The sequence below is a fragment of the Petromyzon marinus genome, chromosome 6 (genome assembly GCF_048934315.1).
Source record: "Petromyzon marinus isolate PM22_M1 ecotype Great Lakes invasive population chromosome 6, UKy_Petmar_22M1.pri1.0, whole genome shotgun sequence".
Taxonomy (NCBI): Eukaryota; Metazoa; Chordata; class Hyperoartia; order Petromyzontiformes; family Petromyzontidae; genus Petromyzon; species Petromyzon marinus.
The window spans coordinates 14902983-14924461 of NC_133672.1; the positions used below are offsets into that span (position 1 = coordinate 14902983).

At 44.8% G+C, this 21479-nt stretch overlaps 2 long non-coding RNA genes across 2 annotated transcripts; one reads left to right on the forward strand and one right to left on the reverse strand.

Moving 5' to 3' along the window:
* The first annotated feature begins 1011 nt into the window (after positions 1-1011).
* LOC142923985 (uncharacterized) lies at positions 1012-18983 on the forward strand. Its single transcript, XR_012941108.1, has 2 exons — positions 1012-1247; positions 18153-18983. It is a non-coding gene; the product is annotated as an uncharacterized LOC142923985 (long non-coding RNA).
* On the reverse strand, positions 1990-18158 carry LOC142923986 (uncharacterized). Its single transcript, XR_012941109.1, has 2 exons — positions 17803-18158; positions 1990-5832 (listed from the first exon to the last, which is right to left on the reverse strand). It is a non-coding gene; the product is annotated as an uncharacterized LOC142923986 (long non-coding RNA).
* Positions 18984-21479: the final 2496 nt, after the last annotated feature.

Genomic DNA, 21479 nt, shown 5'->3' on the forward strand with positions numbered 1-21479 from the left:
TAAATATTCAGTGAGAGTGTAACGCAGCGTGATCTTGCAGGATTCGATGCCGTTTTTTTTTAGTCTTATTTATCGTTATTTAAAGTTTCTCTTTGGCTCTGTCCCGTGGCCATATGTGAATTAATTCAAACTTTGGAAATATGAAATGCTGCTTTTAAAAACAGAGTTTTGCCCATTCTGTGAACATTTTCAAAAGCTGGCACGCGACGTGGCGGGTGTTGTGAGTTGGGACCCTTCCAAGCCTGGGTGTCGTAAATGACCGAGCGGAATGGTTAGCGAGACGGAGAGAGCCGCGTTCTTGGGACACATGAAATGAAGCTCCACCCCTCTCGTTTGTTAATCCTGACCCACAATCCCTTGCCAGGAGAAGAGAGCTCCCATTGATTGTTGATGTGGGGCGCTGAGAGAACATCATATGTGTGCTGTGTCACACCCCCACCTCCCCATTGTCAGCAGCAGCAACAACAACAAACGCAGTGCAGCAAAATCCCTTATTGAACTTATTGGACTCTACTCTGCTCCTCACTCTCACCAACGTGCACTGACCAATTTGTGGAAGTATGGTCATATAACCCACACATGAACCCACACGGTGTGGTTAAGGCCCTAGTCTAGCAGTGAATTGAAAAGCATGGCTGTTACGTGTACGGGGGGCCGTCCATAAATTACGTCACGCGATTTTGGACGATTTGACCCCCCCCCCCCCACCGTCGTCACAAAAAGTCAGACCCCCCCTCAAATATGAAGTCACAAAGCTCTGCCCCCCCCCAAAAAACACATGCTTCAAATCGCTTTAAACTATTGTCATTGTAGTGCGTGTTTAATGTGGCGCCGCACTCTGATGTTGTAGGAGAAAACATTTATTAAAAAGTCTATGTAATTAAGTAGAACGTATTGTCTATATTTATTTAAAATTGCGCATTTTGATGTGACGTCACATTTTTCAACCCCCCCCCTCATCGTCACACATCGTCACAAATGTCTGACCCCCCCCCCCCCCAGGTGCGTGACGTCATTTATGCACGGCCGCACGCCACATTTTATTTGGGTTCATCGCCAGCGAGCCAACCTGAGGACATTGTGCAATATTGTATACGTTGACAGTTTTGTATGTTAAGACTTGTTTTGTATATAAGACTTGTTGTTTGTTTTCAAGGCGTCGAAGACTGTGGCGGTCAAACAAGCTTGGCGACGATCTGAGGACCCTACTGCTGCTGCTGCTGCTGCTGAACATAATGAAGATGGTTGTAAGCTATCGCCCGATGAAGCTGGTTGTAATCACCAGCGAAACGCACTCGAATTGTAAATATTGTGGGTTTACTCTCCCCGCACTCCGGTGTGCTGAAATAGTAACGAATTGGCACATTTTGTTCACGTGACAAACCTTACTAATGGGCTAATAATGATAATTCGACGAAACCGCGTTCCATTGCTTGGCAATGCCGTCGCACCAGCAGTGTAGACAATGGACTCGGGGGTTCCAGCGTAAAAAGACTTGAGCAGATGCCATCGTCAAGCTAACGACCGTTCATATCACCCAATTCTTCAGTGATGTTGTGGTGGTGGTCTTTTTTCTCTTCTTCACGAACATAACTTTAAGTTTGAGTTTACGAAGGGCAGGTTGGCTGACAGAGGGTGCTGGGAGACGGGAGGGAGAGTGGAGATGAATTTCAAAATACGAACAAAGCTGGTGAGGTGGAGAAAAAAGGGAGGCATTCGGGAGTTTGCGCCCCCCCCCCCATCTCTGATATGCGCTATGATTATCTGCAACAATGACGATCAAAGCTGAAACTCGTTCACAATGGAAGAGCCCCTCCGTTGAAAGGTACGGGGGATCTTTGTCCTTGGTTGGCTGTAAGCGATAGATTGTTTTTGCCGTGGCCTTCTGGCACCCATGTGACGATGCATCATCGCTTCTTTTTTACCACAGGAGAGGAGGGCCCAAGGGATCCTCGTTAAGGCGCCACCGTGGTCGTTGAGACGAGAGTGTTTCAGTTTTTTTCAGTTTATTTATTTTGGTATAGCCTTGTGAGCCATTCGGCTCTTGAATCGGGTGCAACCACAACAAACAAAAAAACAAAAACACTAACAAGATAAACATCTTAAAGTGACTATGTGACTGTGCAAACAGAAAATCCATGAAAAAAAACAGGAAAATATTCCAAAAAAAGCACCGTACACCAACGCTGTGTGCAAAAAATCCCAGTGGGATGCAAGTCAAACAACAACAACAACCACAAGACAACTTAGATTAAGGCCTTCAGTCTAACTCCGTACAACAACAAAACAAACAGGTCCAAACCAAAAAACTTTTCGAAATCACCAAAAAATAAAGCCATAATTGCAACGTAACAGTGGTCACAGGGACTGTGACCGAATTTTTACAATAAACTACATAAATAACATGTAACACCAAATCCTAGAGCCATAGCTGGCTGCATGAGTTACTCCACAACAACAGAAGCATCAGTCGAAGTATCAAATTTTTCAATGCACCCTTAAGATCAGCACGCTAAATCAAAATACAGATAATACTTTGCAGCGTCATCCGGAGCAAAACATTTTATTTTATTTTACGCCAATGAATAGCAGTGGCAGCTAGGGGTGTACAACTCCTCTAGAGCAGTTTTCAGAGAAGATCTCATTGGTAGCGATTCAAGTTGCAGTTTATTGGCAATAGCATTCCAGACCCTGGGGGCATCAATAGCAAAGGCCCTTCCTCCAGTTTTTGTACGGCAATAGGGAATGTGAAGCTGGTAAATGAGTGAAGACCTGAGGTCAAATTTGTTCTTTGAAACAGAGAGGAGATCCAGCAGCAGGTAGTCTGCGGATTTTTTTGTAAGTACATCGTGAATAAATAAGATCTGGTGCACAAGCCGTCGAACATTAAGAGATGTTAAGTTTGACCCAATGTAGAGAGTGTGTGTGGCATGCCTCGTGAACCTCCGTGTGCCGCCTCGCGTGCCCCACCTGCCCCTCCCGCTCCTTCCGTTTCCTCGTTAATGAAACTTATTGCGGGACCCCGGGGTCCCGAATAAACGGAAGTAAAAATCGCTATCAATTAATTAATTTATTCATTTTTGGCGACTCCGTCCCACCGCGCACATAAACGCCGCGACCCGCCTTGGCGCGGATCGTTCCGTTGTCGTGTCATCCAAGCGCAGCAGCGAGGACGAATGCGCAGAAGAAACTCAACTTTGATTGGCGCATCGCGCAGAGCTCGTCGAGAGGAATAGATCGCCGTGTTGTTCGCCTTCAACAGACATAAAATGACGTCGCGACGCAGTTTATGCGAGAGCCGGGGGCTTGTGGGACCTCGGGGTCCCGCCGTAAGGTTAATTTCATCAACTCAGAAAGCCATCGCATGCAGAGACGAAGCCGCTGCAAATCGACACTCGTATACCCTGTGCCGAAAATTTCATTCGTAACGACACCGTGCGGTTTTTTTTTGCTTTTGAAACGCAAACTTGACCTAATCGCTCGCAAGTACATATGAAAAATAAGAATAACTTTGACCCTCTCTGGCAATAAAACAGGTGTTAAGATTTTATTTTGATTTAAAGCTTTCGTGACTGCAGTAATTCATATTCTTAGTTTTTTCGGTAAAGTCACGTTGAAGAGAAACAACAAAATAATGAAATATATATAAAACAATAAAAAAATTCTCACGACGTTTCGACCATAACTCAAACGGTCATCTTCAGGTGTGTTGGTTGGTTTGCATTTTTTATTGTTTTATATATATTTTATTATTTTGTTGTTTCTCTTCAACGTGACTTTACCGAAAAAACTAAGAATATGAATAGGTGTTAAGATGTTCAAACACTAAATCGATACTTTTTGCAAGGAATCAAGTCTGCATTGACCACACATGGGTACTTGTGGTGAACATGCAAACATGCTCTGATAATATTTGCAGTCTTTGAAACTGATTGAACTACACACGTACAGTATATTATCTGTCCGTCGGCTGTGCAAACTCAAACTTTTTAAAAATCCCTTTTGAGATTAAGCCAGATCGTAAATAGTTTAGAATGGTGGTCTCTGGAGATTAGCACTCTGGCGTGTAAGGCCGTGGATGGTTTTAATCAAGTACCTTTTACATTTGGAAACGTCCAAGGTATATATTTTATTCAACAGCCAAACAAGCGCAACTTGGGTGGACATCAGACAACAGCAGCGGATTCACCTAAGCCTTGCCCTGCTGTCTGACCTCACTATTAGTGCCAATTATCCCCTCCATTTGAAGCAGGGTTTCTGGTTAGTGTCTCTCTTGGAAACGTCAGTGTCTTTCTCGCTCTTGAAAATATAATTGCACGCAATTATGCAATTTCAATTGAGAGGTTTTAATTTTTTAATTTTATATTACTACAGATTCATTAATCACACCACTTTTTATTCATCCCGTTCTATAGATAAACGTTAAATGCAGTTCCAATTACTTTTAGCATTAAAGACGCGAGTTATAACGTTGGTTGGTTGTCCACTCTGGGTCCTCTGCAAATGTCAACATCGGAAAGTCGTAGATCTGACACCGTTGTCCCATAATGCACTGCAATGGCCTCGTGTAAGCGAACGCCAATGGGCTGTCTCCTTTCACAAATCATCGTCGCCACAAACCGCGAGCCAACAGCTGTGCTACATCAAATAAGACGTCAAAGCCCTCCCGGTGCCGTGTTTTAACGGCCTGAACCGAGGGGCGGTTCGCTAACAGCCCGTTCCGTTCCGTTCCCAACCCCAAGCAGGCAGGGCCCAGTAATCTCCACCACCATCACCACGCTCCGCGCACAAAAAATCACAGCGTCCGACTTTCCCCGGGTCATGTCTAATGGGACCCATCTGAAGGTTGGCATGCGAGTCGTAAACATTTTTTTTGTTTTGTTTAACTTACAACCAGAGGGTACTGTGCACGACCGCTGACGGAGAAGTGTTTGCCGTTGCGTTTGCTGACACCTCGTTGAAAAAGTATATCAGCAGCAACAACAAAAGGCATATTGGATTACACAACTGCGACCGTCGCAATCAACAAAGGCAATGATGCGCGCACGGAACCCGACCGGGCCCTCGTAATTCTGCCGCGCGGACGTTGGTCGTGTTCATCATTCCGTGGACGTGATTTCGAAAGGAAGTTCGAAATGCCTCGTGGAGGGAGTTGCAGATGCACACACCTCGGCTGCTCCGCTTGCGGGGGTTGGTGGAGTGGGGACAAGGCAGGGGCTGTGGAGGTGAGGTGCAGGTTAGCTGGGGCTTGTGACGATGTTCTCGTGGTCCGGGCTCTCGTGCGAGTTCCTTGCTTCTAGAGGCACCCACAAGTTACATCTCGAAACATCGCCAGTTAATTCATTAAGGGCAACGAGGAACGCCACCACCGAGACAATTGCTCGTTTCGTCCTCGATCCGCTTTCGGTTTATTTTGCCGCCGTTCGTTCTGCGGTTGCCACCGCCCAGACGATGGCGATATTTTGCATACAGCTTTCCGGTGCGGTCTCTGATTGTACCGTAGTGGTGGGGTCGGCATGTCAGACGTTTCGCTCCACGTAACTGACTCTGGACGTCTGACATCGTGCTGAACAGCACGCGGTGCTCCTCCCCCCCCCCGCCCCACCAAAAAATAAACACCACATCGAAGAGCTCGACAACAACAACCGCCGCTTACCATTTAAGTGGTGGTGACGTCACCGCTTCGCTCGTGCCAGGCTAGGTGTACCTCGAGGCCACGCGAACTTTCGATAGCTCACCGGCAGGAGATCACCCAGGTGGCATGTGTTTGACTGACCGAGATGACCGGCAGATGCACCACCCGTAGCTCTCCGCAGCACAACCGCAAGAGACCTACACAGGAGTGCTATGTTTGTGTTCATGTGATATCTGTTCGCATTCGCAATGAAAAGCCACGAGTGATACGGCAGCACAAAAAAAGAACCTTCCGTGCGCATTGGCAAGCAAGCATGATGCGTCTTGGCAGGACATACGTTCCTTCAACAATATTCCAGCACTGGTTCCAGCTGGTGATTTAAAAAAAAACCTAATAAATGTAGTGTCCGTATTCAAGCTTATCGTCAATATGCACGCCTTTGGAAACTTACATTGTGATGGAATTGCACTTCCTCAAAGAGAGTCCATGTCTGCTTGAGAATTTCCCATCGAAACACCTCTACACATAAGCACACACTGTACTCAAGATCCCACATGCAGTATATATGACTTTCCGTTGCCATTGCGATATTTCATTCTCCGATATTTCATGATTGGGCATGACGTCCGTCGTTTGTCGCTTCTGGCACGTTGAACGTACCATCGGACATGGTACCGAACAGCATGCGGTACAGCCGCAAAACCTTACGTTGTAGTAGAATATGTATCCTCTTTGGTTACTCGTCCATCACGTGAATAATAATTATAAGCATTGCCGGATTATCTGAGTAGCAAAAGTAGCGTACGCTACAGGCCCTGCACTTTCAAAAGCCCCACGCTTTGAAATTGTGTCTGTGTCTACGTATATATATGGATGGCTTCATGGACGAATCTTTGTTGATAGCCAGTGGGTTTGCAAAGTTTCTTCGTCATAGAGAAATAAATTTCGTGTGAGTCCACCTTATTAAAACAATGATCAGCCACGGCCGAGGTATTGGTCCTACCGTGTTTCAGATCTGCCTTATGTTCACCAACACGGTCTGAGACATGTCGCTTAGTTTCCCCAATGTAAATACTGCCACAGACACAGCTAAGTTTGTAGACGTATGGGTATAAACTGAGCAATCATTGGAAGGACGTTATCAACCAGTTTAAGTCATAACTAGCTGTGATGTTCCCATCCTACCACCTTTGTTATTTTCGGCTTTCTGATTTTACATTAAAATGCTAATCTCACATTAACATGTTAATCTCTCACATGAACATGCTAATCTCTCACATTAACATACCAATATATCACATTGACATGCTAATCTATCACATTAACATGTTAATCTCTCACATTAACAAGATAATCTCTTACACAGACATGCTAATCTCTCACATTAACATAGCCACCTCAGGGCGCCCGCCGTAGAGGCCTCTCAACGTTCTCACGTCATGCTAATTTTTACTGGGCAGCCCTATGATTGGTGGGGAAATCCACCACCGTCGCGGTCGCTGCCCACCACCTACATTACCATTGGCTGCTGACATTTGGGCTACGCCCATTTCGAACCTTTATAAACAGTTTACCTTTAGAAGCGATCCCCCTCTTTGTGATGACGAACGCTTGTGTTGCGATCGAAACGTCGTAGGTTTTTGTTATTTTTTGTTATTTTTTTTGAACCTATCCACGTGACTTTACCGAAAGACCCAAATAATATGAATTCCTGTAGTCACGAAAGCTTTAAGTCAAGATTAAGACAAAAATTAGCGTTTTAATATTTAGGTGCTCTTTTAATTTAGGGCCCCTTTATAACATATGCCACAGGCCCCACACTAGCTTAATCCGGCACTGATTAATTATAATCCAAGTGTAAGCGGTGACATGGGCCCAAAAAGGGCAAACGCCTTGATCCGAAGTCTCGGCCCACCGAGAACGAGCGAAAATCCATCGTTTGCCGCAAACAAGATCCCGCCGCTGACAGCCCGCATCGCGCAGAGGCCGAGACTGCCACCAAACCGCTTTGCGGCGGAAAGCACGGAGGACATCGCCAGCACCCCGCGTCACCCGGCTGTGAGCGCTCATTCAGCAGACGTCCTCATCGGCTCATTGAGCTCGACTCGCACGCCAGTGAAACATCAGCGGACGAAGCCGGGGCCCACGCGAGCGTTAAACAAAAAAAATCCGGGGAGTCCTCAGCCCAGAGCATTTGTGCAGCCCGTTAACGTATACGAAAATTCTGCCCGATGTATATGCACTGAATGCATCGGCATTTCCCGTCCCTTTGCATCGCATGCAGAGTAAAGATTATCCGTTTCCTTGACATGCGCCTGGACTATTGTCGTGATGAATTATGGTGGTTATTTTTGGTCTCCCCCACCACCACCACCCCGTCGTAATATTCACTTCCATCAGGCTCGAATTTCACTTTCCCAAAGAACCCCCCCCCCTCCCGCCTTTACCGAGTGTGCTGCGGCTTGCGTGCTGGGGCGCCCTGCTCGTTTTGGAGCTGCGCTACGAACCGCGCGACCCGAGTTAGATTCCAGCTCACGGCCAACGCAAGTGGCGATTATGTGAACCGGTCCTGGGCCTCCCCGAGGTCGACTCGGCCTCAATTGATTGCCTAGCGCCGTGTGGCCGGGCGTGAAATTGGCCAATCCACCCCCCCACCCATCCCTCGTGTGCCACAGTGCCGGGCTTCATAGGGTGCTGCTCGTTAACAGCACTTTGCCCCAACAGTCTGTTCAGGCTATACGGGGGGGGGGGGGGGTGTCTTTGTATTTGTCGTCTGCTCGGTTTAATTTTTTTACAGCCAGATGGCACTGCTTGTATCTCGCTCTTCGGTGATGCCAGCCTTCGCTCTGTCCCGGCAAAATCAAAGCTACCGCCACGGCCGGGTACGATCGGGCGGCCACCCGTCGCTCACTAGCTCGCTCTCTCTCACACCGCAGACTTTTCAATGTCACACAGAACGGTGTTGTTGTTGTGCCCCCCACCCACCCCCCCGCCCCCATTAAAAAAAACTTTCGGAATTTTAACACAGAGACGCGTCCGTCGCGGCGTCTCGGGCTGAAGCAGTCAATCTTGGGGGCACGTTGCGAGTTGACGAATCTCAACCTCCCCGAAACAAGCTTTGAAATTGACCATACGCGTCGGGGAGGAAGGAGATGGGCGCATTTGAAAGGCGGCGGGTCGCGCCCACTAATGAGCCCCCTCCCGTGCCGGTAACTCGATCGGCCGCGCCTCCCCCCACCACGGTGCGCGCCGCGCCCGTAATCAGCTTCAGATGAGCAGCTCGCAGACGTTCGCCCCGGTGGTAAAGTGCGGACGGGGTCGCCGCCTCTTTGTGGTCTTTTTTTTTTAGTTCCCCACCCAAAACCCCACCGGCTTCCAATCCCACCAATCTGCTCACAAGGTGGAACACACAAAAAAAATTACTCCGGCAAGCGCGTGCCTGCTCGCTGGCTGCGCCTCGCCGAATTTAAACGTTCCAGGGCACCCACGCCTCGCCGAATTTAAACGTTCCAGGGCACCCACCCCCCCCGGCACCCCCCCCCCGTCTAGTTTGTGTGCACGGCGAGGAGCTATGTTTGAGTTGTGCGTGCGACGAGAGAGCGGGCGTGGTGGGTTTCGCGGCGCTTTAGCGTCGTGAAGGAGCAGGCTCCGTTCGTGTCTTTTCATAATTCATGGCGATTGCGATTGCGCAATCCGCCGAACTATTACGGCACGGCCGTGTTTTGGCCGTTGTTGTTGTTATTTTTTTATTATTATTTTACAATCCGGACAGAAATGTATTTGTTGGACTAGTGAAGTACAGTTGGGGCTCGATTCGTGTAAATACATAAACAATAAACTTGGATAACTTTTCTTTGTAACTTTAACTTTGGCAATGTTGTAGCAGTGCTGACATTAACAATGCACGTGCGGACTTGTAAGCAGATTTATTTATAGTTTTTGGGGGGGGGGGGGGGGATACACGTTTAGCATTTTAGTTTTTGCACTGGTTTAGGCCCTCCGAGTGTCACACCACAATTAAATGGAACATTCTTGCATAGGAGCCAATATTGAAAGTGCTGCGTCGGCAAAAAAGCAACAGGAGACTGCTCCAGTCGGTGTGTGTGTGAGTGGTAGACGCTCACAACAACGAGCGGAGCGCCGGGTGGCTAAAGCACAGCAAGTTGGCACAGTAGGGGGCACAGGTGGTGCATCAGCCAGTCATCTCGGTCAGTCGACCCCTGGCACCTGGGTCTGCCCCGTGACCTCCTGCCAGCGGGCGTTCGACACTTCACGTGGCCTCAAGGTGCACATGGCCTGGCACAAGCGTCGTGGTGACGTCACCGCCACTTAGTGGCGAATGGCGGTTGTTGTTGTGGTAGGCGTGGTGCTGGTCACCCACTCCTTCGTGTACCGTTCCGGTCTTCATAGGTGCTCGCTCACAGCACTTGCCCCTTAGTCTGTTAAGGCTATACGGGGGATCTTTGTCTTTTTTATATGTGGTGGTGAGCATTAGTGTTGTGGTTGGCGCGCTGTACTACGAACCCGGCTATGTGAGTTCGATTCCCGCTCACGACAGTGACGGTTATCTGAAACCAATCCTGGACCTCCCTTAGGTTGACATTATCCCCAAATGAGTACCTGGAACAATGTGTAAGGGCGGCCGGGCGTGGTGCTGGCCACCAACCCCCTCGTGTGCCGTGCCGGCCTTCATAGGTGCTCAATAACATTACTTGCCCCAAGAGACTATACGGGGGATCTGTGTATATATGTGCCTCTAATGCCTTCGTAACAGTGCAGTGGAACAAACAAGCTCAACCCAAAGACATCGCTCCCAAATAAAAAAAAACCTGCAGCCAGCTTTTTGTTTGTGAGCTCTTGGACATTTGCGGTCTACTGGCCTGGGCTATAAGAGCGCAGAATAGCATCATCGACTTAAAAAACCACAGCTGCGTCTACACCTGCACGGGCTATTGCACAGCGACTCTGCGTGACTCTGGAGCAAGGCTGCATGACTAAAGAGGATCTCTGCAGGTCTCTAAGAGTACCGTTGCTAGGTGAGCCTGCTGGTTAAAATTGTGCAGAATTTAAAGGCGCGCCTCTGCCGTTGTGTGACCACCACGCCCCCCCGTGCGTGATGAAAACGGCAGACACGCGCCTGCAGAGCGCACCTGGACATCATCATCATCATCAGCCATGGTCGATCCACTGCTGAATGTAGGTCTTCCCAAGCAGTCGCCATCAGTTGCTCCTGCACGTGAACTCGTCGCTTTGGGCGGCAGAGTGGTGTAATTGTGTAACACTTGTGTAATGTGTAATGACTTCTGTTGTCTTCGTTATTTATTTATTAAGGCGCGTCGCGCGGATAACTTGGGTCTCACGTCCTACAGATAATTGGGCTATGAATAACATACAGATAATTGGGCTTGGAATAACATACAGATACTTGGGCTAGAAATAGCATACAGATACTTGGGCTATGAATAACATACAAATACTTGGGCTATGATTAACAAACAGATACTTGGGCTATGATTAACATACAGATACTTGGGCTAGAAATAGCATACAGATACTTGGGCTAGGAATAACATACAGATACTTGGGCTATGATTAACATACAGATACTTGGGCTATGATTAACAAACAGATATTTGGGCTTGGAATAACATACAGATACTTGGGCTAGGAATACCATACAGATACTTGAGCTATGATTAACAAAGAGATACTTGGGCTTGGAATAACATACAGATACTTGGGCTATGAATAACATACAGATACTTGGGCTATGAATAACATACAGATGCTTGGGCTATGAATAACATACAAATACTTGGGCTATGAATAACATACAGATACTTGGGCTTGGAATAACATACATATACTTGGGCTAGGAATAGCATACAGATACCTGGGCTATGAATAACATACAGATACTTGGGCTAGGAATAACATACAGATACTTGGGCTATGAATAACATGCAGATAGTTGGGCTTGGAATAACATACAGATACTTGGGCTATGAATAACATACAGATACTTGGGCTAGGATTAACATGCAGATACTTGGGCTATGAATAACATACAGATACTTGGGCTAGAAATAGCATACAGATAATTGGGCTAGGAATAGCACAACAGATACTTGGGCTATGATTAACAAACAGATACTTGGGCTATGATTAACAAACAGATACTTGGGCTATGAATAACATACAGATACTTGGGCTAGAAATAGCATACAGATACTTGGGCTATGAATAACATACAGATACTTAGGCTATGATTAACATACAGATACTTGGGCTATGATTAACATACAGAAACTTGGGCTATGATTAACAAACAGATATTTGGGCTTGGAATAACATACAGATACTTGGGCTATGAATAACATACAGATACTTGGGCTATGAATAACATACAGATACTTGGGCTATGAATAACATACAGGGACTTGGGCTAGGAATAACAGATACTTGGGCTAGAAATAGCATACAGATACTTGGGCTATGAATAACATACAGATACTTGGGCTAGGAATAACAGATACTTGGGCTAGAAATAGCATACAGATACTTGGGCTATGAATAACATACAGATACTTGGGCTATGAATAACATACAGATACTTGGGCTATTAATAACATACAGATACTTGGGCTATGAATAACATGCAGATACTTGGGCTAGGAATAACATACAGATACTTGGGCTATAAATAACATACAGATACTTGGGCTAGGAATAATATACAGATACTTGGGCTATGAATAACATACAAATACTTGGGCTAGGAATAACATACAGATACTTGGGCTAGGAATAACATACAGATACTTGGGCTATGAATAACATACAGATACTTGGGCTAGGAATAACATACAGATACTTGGGCTATGAATAACATACAGATACTTGGGCTAGGAATAACATACAGATACTTGGGCTATGAATAACATACAGATACTTGGGCTAGGAATAACATACAGATACTTGGGCTAGGAATAACATACAGATACTTGGGCTATGAATAACATACAGATACTTGGGCTAGGAATAACATACAGATACTTGGTCTATGAATAACATACAGATACTTGGGCTAGGAATAACATACAGATACTTGGGCTATGAATAACATACAGATACTTGGGCTAGGAATAACATACAGATACTTGGGCTATGAATAACATACAGATACTTGGGCTAGGAATAACATACAGATACTTGGGCTATAAATAACATACAGATACTTGGGCTAGGAATAACATGCAGATACTTGGGCTATGAATAACATACAGATACTTGGTCTATGAATAACATACAGATACTTGGGCTAGGAATAACATACAGATACTTGGTCTATGAATAACATACAGATACTTGGGCTATGAATAACATACAGATACTTGGGCTATGAATAACATAGATACTTGGGCTATGAATAACATACAGATACTTGGGCTATGAATAACATACAGATACTTGGGCTATGAATAACATACAGATACTTGGGCTATGAATAACATACAGATACTTGGGCTAGGAATAACATGCAGATACTTGGGCTATGAATAGCATACAGATACTTGGGCTATGAATAACATACATATACTTGGGCTATAAATAACATACAGATACTTGGGCTATGAATAACATACAGATACTTGGGCTAGGAATAACATACAGATACTTGGGCTATGAATAACATATATACTTGGGCTAGGAATAACATACAGATACTTGGGCTATGAATAACATACAGATACTTGGGATATGAATAACATGCAGATACTTGGGCTATGAATAACATACAGATACTTGGGCTAGGAATAACATACAGATACTTGGGCTATAAATAACATACAGATACTTGGGCTATGAATAACATACAGATACTTGGGCTATGAATAACAAACAGATACTTGGGCTATGAATAACATACAGATACTTGGGCTAGGAATAACATACAGATACTTGGGCTATGAATAACATACAGATACTTGGGATATGAATAACATGCAGATACTTGGGCTATGAATAACATACAGATACTTGGGCTAGGAATAACATATAGATACTTGGGCTAGGAATAACATACAGATACTTGGGCTATGAATAAAATACAGATACTTGGGCTAGGAATAATATACAGATACTTGGGCTATGAATAACATACAAATACTTGGGCTAGGAATAACATACAGATACTTGGGCTAGGAATAACATACAGATACTTGGGCTATGAATAACATACAGATACTTGGGCTAGGAATAACATACAGATACTTGGGCTATGAATAACATACAGATACTTGGGCTAGGAATAACATACAGATACTTGGGCTATGAATAACATACAGATACTTGGGCTAGGAATAACATACAGATACTTGGGCTAGGAATAACATACAGATACTTGGGCTATGAATAACATACAGATACTTGGGCTAGGAATAACATACAGATACTTGGTCTATGAATAACATACAGATACTTGGGCTAGGAATAACATACAGATACTTGGGCTATGAATAACATACAGATACTTGGGCTAGGAATAACATACAGATACTTGGGCTATGAATAACATACAGATACTTGGGCTAGGAATAACATACAGATACTTGGGCTATAAATAACATACAGATACTTGGGCTAGGAATAACATGCAGATACTTGGGCTATGAATAACATACAGATACTTGGTCTATGAATAACATACAGATACTTGGGCTAGGAATAACATACAGATACTTGGTCTATGAATAACATACAGATACTTGGGCTATGAATAACATACAGATACTTGGGCTATGAATAACATAGATACTTGGGCTATGAATAACATACAGATACTTGGGCTATGAATAACATACAGATACTTGGGCTATGAATAACATACAGATACTTGGGCTATGAATAACATACAGATACTTGGGCTAGGAATAACATGCAGATACTTGGGCTATGAATAGCATACAGATACTTGGGCTATGAATAACATACATATACTTGGGCTATAAATAACATACAGATACTTGGGCTATGAATAACATACAGATACTTGGGCTAGGAATAACATACAGATACTTGGGCTATGAATAACATATATACTTGGGCTAGGAATAACATACAGATACTTGGGCTATGAATAACATACAGATACTTGGGATATGAATAACATGCAGATACTTGGGCTATGAATAACATACAGATACTTGGGCTAGGAATAACATACAGATACTTGGGCTATGAATAACATACAGATACTTGGGCTAGGAATAACATACAGATACTTGGGCTAGGAATAACATACAGATACTTGGGCTATGAATAACATACAGATACTTGGGCTAGGAATAACATACAGATACTTGGTCTATGAATAACATACAGATACTTGGGCTAGGAATAACATACAGATACTTGGGCTATGAATAACATACAGATACTTGGGCTAGGAATAACATACAGATACTTGGGCTATGAATAACATACAGATACTTGGGCTAGGAATAACATACAGATACTTGGGCTATAAATAACATACAGATACTTGGGCTAGGAATAACATGCAGATACTTGGGCTATGAATAACATACAGATACTTGGTCTATGAATAACATACAGATACTTGGGCTAGGAATAACATACAGATACTTGGTCTATGAATAACATACAGATACTTGGGCTATGAATAACATACAGATACTTGGGCTATGAATAACATAGATACTTGGGCTATGAATAACATACAGATACTTGGGCTATGAATAACATACAGATACTTGGGCTATGAATAACATACAGATACTTGGGCTATGAATAACATACAGATACTTGGGCTAGGAATAACATGCAGATACTTGGGCTATGAATAGCATACAGATACTTGGGCTATGAATAACATACATATACTTGGGCTATAAATAACATACAGATACTTGGGCTATGAATAACATACAGATACTTGGGCTAGGAATAACATACAGATACTTGGGCTATGAATAACATATATACTTGGGCTAGGAATAACATACAGATACTTGGGCTATGAATAACATACAGATACTTGGGATATGAATAACATGCAGATACTTGGGCTATGAATAACATACAGATACTTGGGCTAGGAATAACATACAGATACTTGGGCTATAAATAACATACAGATACTTGGGCTATGAATAACATACAGATACTTGGGCTATGAATAACAAACAGATACTTGGGCTATGAATAACATACAGATACTTGGGCTAGGAATAACATACAGATACTTGGGCTATGAATAACATACAGATACTTGGGATATGAATAACATGCAGATACTTGGGCTATGAATAACATACAGATACTTGGGCTAGGAATAACATATAGATACTTGGGCTAGGAATAACATACAGATACTTGGGCTATGAATAACATACAGATACTTGGGCTAGGAATAACCCGCAAGTAGCGACGCCGCAAAGACAGCGAAGGCGTAGAGACAGTCGACCCTGATCCCACGGCAACCCCGAGCTCCCTCACCCGCCGCCTTATATATACCCCCCCCCCCCCCCCGTGTAGCCCCGCTCCGCCCCCGGCCACGCCCCCTTTCTGGAATCGTCTCAGCTGATCCCCATCTTTTGATTTAAAGCTTTCGTGACTGCAGATATTCATATTCTTGGTAATATGATCCCCATCTTCCCCGATGGTTCCCTCCTGTAATTATCCCTCGTGACCACTTGTTCACGCGCTGTCCCTGCACTCGCACCCTCTCCTTACCACGCGTTGTCTCCACACCCAGACCCTGCCTCTCTCTCTCCGCACTGTCCCTACACTTGTACCGCACAGCCAAGGAGGTCCTGGGTTCAAATCCCGACTCGGGCGCCTTTCTGTGTGGCGTTCTTATGTTCTCTGGATTTTCCAGTGTTCTCCAACGGGTTAGAAAACAGACACACGACATAACTGGTAATGGCCAAGACATCCCAGTGCTGAAATAAGTACCTGCGAATGAAGCAATTGGGATTACACGAAGCAAACATTGCCCCTACTGAAAAAAAAAACTTGGCAGGAACCGTCCTGAAAGTCTGGGCGATGCAATAATAATGATAAATAAATATATAATTGCTGCATTTCCACGGTGGTTGTCCTCTCGTGCATGACCCCCCCCCCCCCATGGCTGCCATTCCATCAGCAGTCTCATCATCCCTTCGAGCAATCCCCCTCCCCCCCCCCCCCCCCCCGTGTGTTTCTAAATCAGAGGTCTCTAGTACAATAGAACCCCTATTAACGACGGTAATTGGTTTCCACGAAACCGGGCATTAAGTGATTTGAGTCGTTAACCAAGTATAGGAAATGCACGTTAAAGGCTTATATTCTTGGTTCTTTCGGTAAAGTCAATGCAAATAATAAAAAATAATATTTTTAATAATTGTATTGTTTCCCTTCTACGTGACTTTACCGAAAGAACCAAGAATATGAATTACTGCAGTCACGAAAGCTTTAAATCAAAGTTAAAGGCTTACTTCGTTCCGATAGCGTCGGAAGTTACCCTTCTCACCCAAAAAACGTACTTCATAATATTTAAACATTGGATACTAACAATATTATGAACACATAATGTTAAAATAAACAGTAGTTAATCAATGCATTAATTTAAATATACAACAGACCGTCGTTAAAAAGGGAATGGTTGGCAAGCGAGCACATTGGGCTCTATGGAGGCCCGTCGTTAAGCGATTAGTCGTTAACAGGGGTGGTCCTAAAGAGGGGTTCTTCTGTATATGTTTGTTCCCACGGACCATGCATTCCTCCCTCCGTATCTCATTTAAATTCCCAGCATACACATCTCCATGACCAGTCGTTCGTGGACTTTTTAGCTTTTGTTCCATCGTCATTATGATTCAAATGCCATTGCGAGGCACGTGCACCCATTGATAACGGTCCTCTTCAGGCACGTTACGTTGCTAATCATCATCAAATTTATGTTGATTTCCCAAGTAATTCCCATAAACGACGGTGATTTTTTGCAGAGTTACAAATGTGTTCCATCTGCTGCAAAAGTTTTAGGATCCTGTGACTCCGTTCACACGAGGATGCCGCAGTTTGATTCCTGGTGTTAAGACCTGCATGGGAAAGTGGCAATTACAAGGACAACTAATATGTGAAAAGGTGAAGATAAGTCGTCTCACCATAACAATGATGAGTCGGATTTCCCTTGGGAAGAAGGGTGTTGAATCTCGGCAGCTGATCTTATGCTTCAATGCAGGAGCTTCCGTGAAGGTGTACGCCAACTGCAGCCGGGCCTTGTCTGGTTTGGCGACCCTAGAAATATTTCCGCAACCGGCACACCGCATCCAGTAACGCCCTCTCGCCGTGGCTGTGCCTCTGCTCCTGTCTCCCGATGACCCAAAAAAAAATATCCGGTGAGAAAGGAAGCGTCCTTGAACGGTCGCGTGTAGCAACGCTGCGTGCCGACGCTTAGGGCCCCAACGCGATCCGGAGCGTGAGACCGCGTGTCCCTGCGCCGTCCCGTCCGCAGGTGTCGTCCAGACGAAGGGAATGTGGAGCAGCACCAGCCCACGGGAAGGCCACCGCGACGAAGCTGTCCCAAGAGCCTCCTTTGGCCAACTCCGCCGAGAACGTTCGCTGGTTTTCGTTCGGCGAATCGCATTGATTTTTATTCTCCGGGTCCCTGCGGCTTTTCCTTCCACATTTTGAAACATGCGTTCAGAGTATTTGGCTGCGATACATTTCCACACGATAAGCCACTTCGTTGAGCTATCATTTGTGGCCAGGTCTTTTCTAAAAAAAATAAGCGAATAGCTCAGTGGGCTTTACTTGGTAAAATAAAAAAAGTTTAATTTTATTTGTAAAAAAAATATATCGCAATTCACTTACCTTTCCTTTACACTTCTATCGTGTGTATTGTTTGTTGATGTAACGCTCTAACTCGCCCTTGCTGGACATCTGTGCAAAAGAGATTTACAATTCATCGGATTCCTACAGAAAAATAAATATTGTGATTCTGATTCTGGCGAATCGCCGCGCTTCCCCTGTGCCCGTGGGGTGGGTGGCTTGGCAGGCAGCTGTGAAATACAATTTGCGAAAATGTTGCAAAAACACAAGGCCTGCAACTTATTACGGTCTGCTAACAATTGCGATTGTGTGTGTATTTTTTTAACGGTCAGTGTGGCGGAAGGCCTGCCGCATGACTCTCGCTGTTCAGAATGCTGTTGTGTGGTTATTATTTCATTTTGGGGGTTTAGTTTGTACTCCGCTCACAGGAAATGCATTGTTGCGCTGAAATATTTTCTTTCTTGAGATTTTGTGCAGAATATTGAAACTATTAAACATGTTTTTAACATTTAAACAGTTTCCTCGTGATATGGAGAGTCGTATGTGCTTGCGATTACAGTAGGTGTCATAGTCAAGTGATTACGTGCACATAAATAAAATCACCTTTTAAAATGTACTGGCTGAAAGCCACTCCTGCCGAAAGACATGACGTTCGTTGTTAGTTCTAAAGGGCTCTAGAATGTGTTTTGAATCCACATTTCCAGTGATATACAGTGCACTTAAGCAAGCTTTATCGAGCATAAATAAACATCGCAAGCCCTTGCAAGTAAATCATCTGAAACGGCTTTTTTTATATATAACAAGACGTCGCCAAAACTTAAATTCAGAATTCCGTCTCGTACGAGAAATTCGCATCCCTCGGCGTTACGAACCCATCTCTCGCGGACCTCGGCGGGTGTAGGATTCCATCGCGATAATGAGAAGCACGTTGCGACCGCTCCCTCTGAAAACAATTCCCCGCCAGGGTCAACGCGGAGACGAGCGCCCCGCGTTTGTTGACGCGTCGCGTGAGTCCCCGCTGCAGTTCTGTGGAAGTGTCGTGCTGGCACGCAATGCTTATTTATCATTGTGCTTGCGCATGCATATTTCATGGCCCTCTGGTGCTCTCTCTGTCTCTACCCAGATCATTTCTACTTTGTGGATTTTTTCTTACAATCCCTTCCTTTTTTTTTTACCCCTTTTTGTAGATCAGAGCACTGAGCTGGTATCGCAAGCTGAGATCCTGGGGTTTGAATCCAGGCAACACCACCCGTGATTACAGCAGGTTCTGAAGTGTTTGTGAGTTGATGGTCTCATCTCTGTCACCATTGATGGCACACACAATAAGAACAATGATGCTACATTTGGTTCAGCACGAATTATTAAACTAAATGCCACCTCCTGAGAATTTTTAATATTGCTCTGGCCGTCGGTCAAAGCAAATGTTACTCGTGTGGCAGAGTGGATGGGGAAGTGCTGACCCCTGTTGCGCAAACCAGAGGTCTCACGAAGGGCTCTCATTGGTAGCTCTGTGATATCCACTTCCACGGGCATTTCTCTAACAAGAAGGGATGCACTGCTCCGTATGTGAGTGATCCCAATGGATGCTTCATCTCATGGACATGATGCCAATAGCACCATCAGGATAACATTCGGAAAATAATTGCAAATAATGGTTGAATGATGCATTTCGTTTTAATTGTTCTGACGCATTGGCTGCGATGATCGTACCACTGCGGTGCGTATGAACCGTAGCTCACTCGCAACGTTTTCTGATTAAGTATCAAAGTGTTAAATTGCAGTGCTGAAACATCTAAGTTGACCTCTCCGGCCTCTCTACGTGCTGCGAGGAAAGGGCGATTGCCCGAAATGCCACCTTCTACAAACGTTTCCTTTTAAGGCAGCTCTATTGACGAATGTGTTGAGTTTTTACTTTTACGTTGAGGCGTTTTATGACAGAGTAATTTCAACGCGAAGTAAAGCATTTTACGCACGGCTTACGCTCTGAAATTTCAAAAGAGCATTCGTCTTTGTGTAATGCTATCATGAGGGATGTTCGTCATAATAACGGTGATACGTGATATCAGTGGGATAGCATTGTATTTTTTTTCTCCTCCCTAACATACACAAGGGACCAACAAAGCAGTTGCAGATGTTAACAAAGTTGAGCGGGGCACTTGCGGCGATGCGGGCCCACGGCGTTATTGGTAATCGCGGCATCTCCGTGCTGTCGTGGAGGTGTCAACAGCGAATGATGACATCACAGATCTGGGCGATAGAGGCTCTGGGTCAGGGACGGGAGCAATACAAATATAAATGGAAACAGAAAATGGCTTGATACGCCAGTCGCCAGCCATTTAAGGATGGGAACATTTTTCAACGCAAATAATTCCATCCGCGTGGCGCAGGGGCAGATTGTGCAACTCGCTATCAGAAAGTAGCGAGTTCTAATGCTGGTAGGGAGTCACTTCGGCCCACTGCCCCCTCCAGGGTCGATAGAATCATACAATCATTACCCCTTTGTGGGAGATCAGCAGTGAGTTGTCCTGTGGAGAGATGGAACACTCACCATGGGGAATGTGGCATGTGCTAAGCAATTAACGCTGTCTGCGTAATTAGAGACGATTAAAATTATGATTGAGATCCCAGTGTGCGCGTGCACGTGTTACACGTGACAATGACGGCGTTAATTGCTTAGCACTTCACGTGGGACGTGGTTACCAATCATCGGGCACGTGAAGTGTGGAAGGACTTGTATTCGAATGGGATGTAAATTGGTAAACGCGGAAAGACGTTGCGCGGTGGTGGAACTGGAGCTTGGGAAACCCTGATTTATGGGCTAAAACACCAACAGCAGTTTCTGACAACCACACACTTCTCATTGTGAATATTTGATATTAATATCGCGACAAATCCCCGTGGTCTGGGTGAAACGAGATTATTGGTCATTGAGGAAATGGAATTTATCTTCTTGAAATCAAAACAACCCCTGAATCTGTGGCAGAGCGCAACAGCATTTCGCCGCATCCTT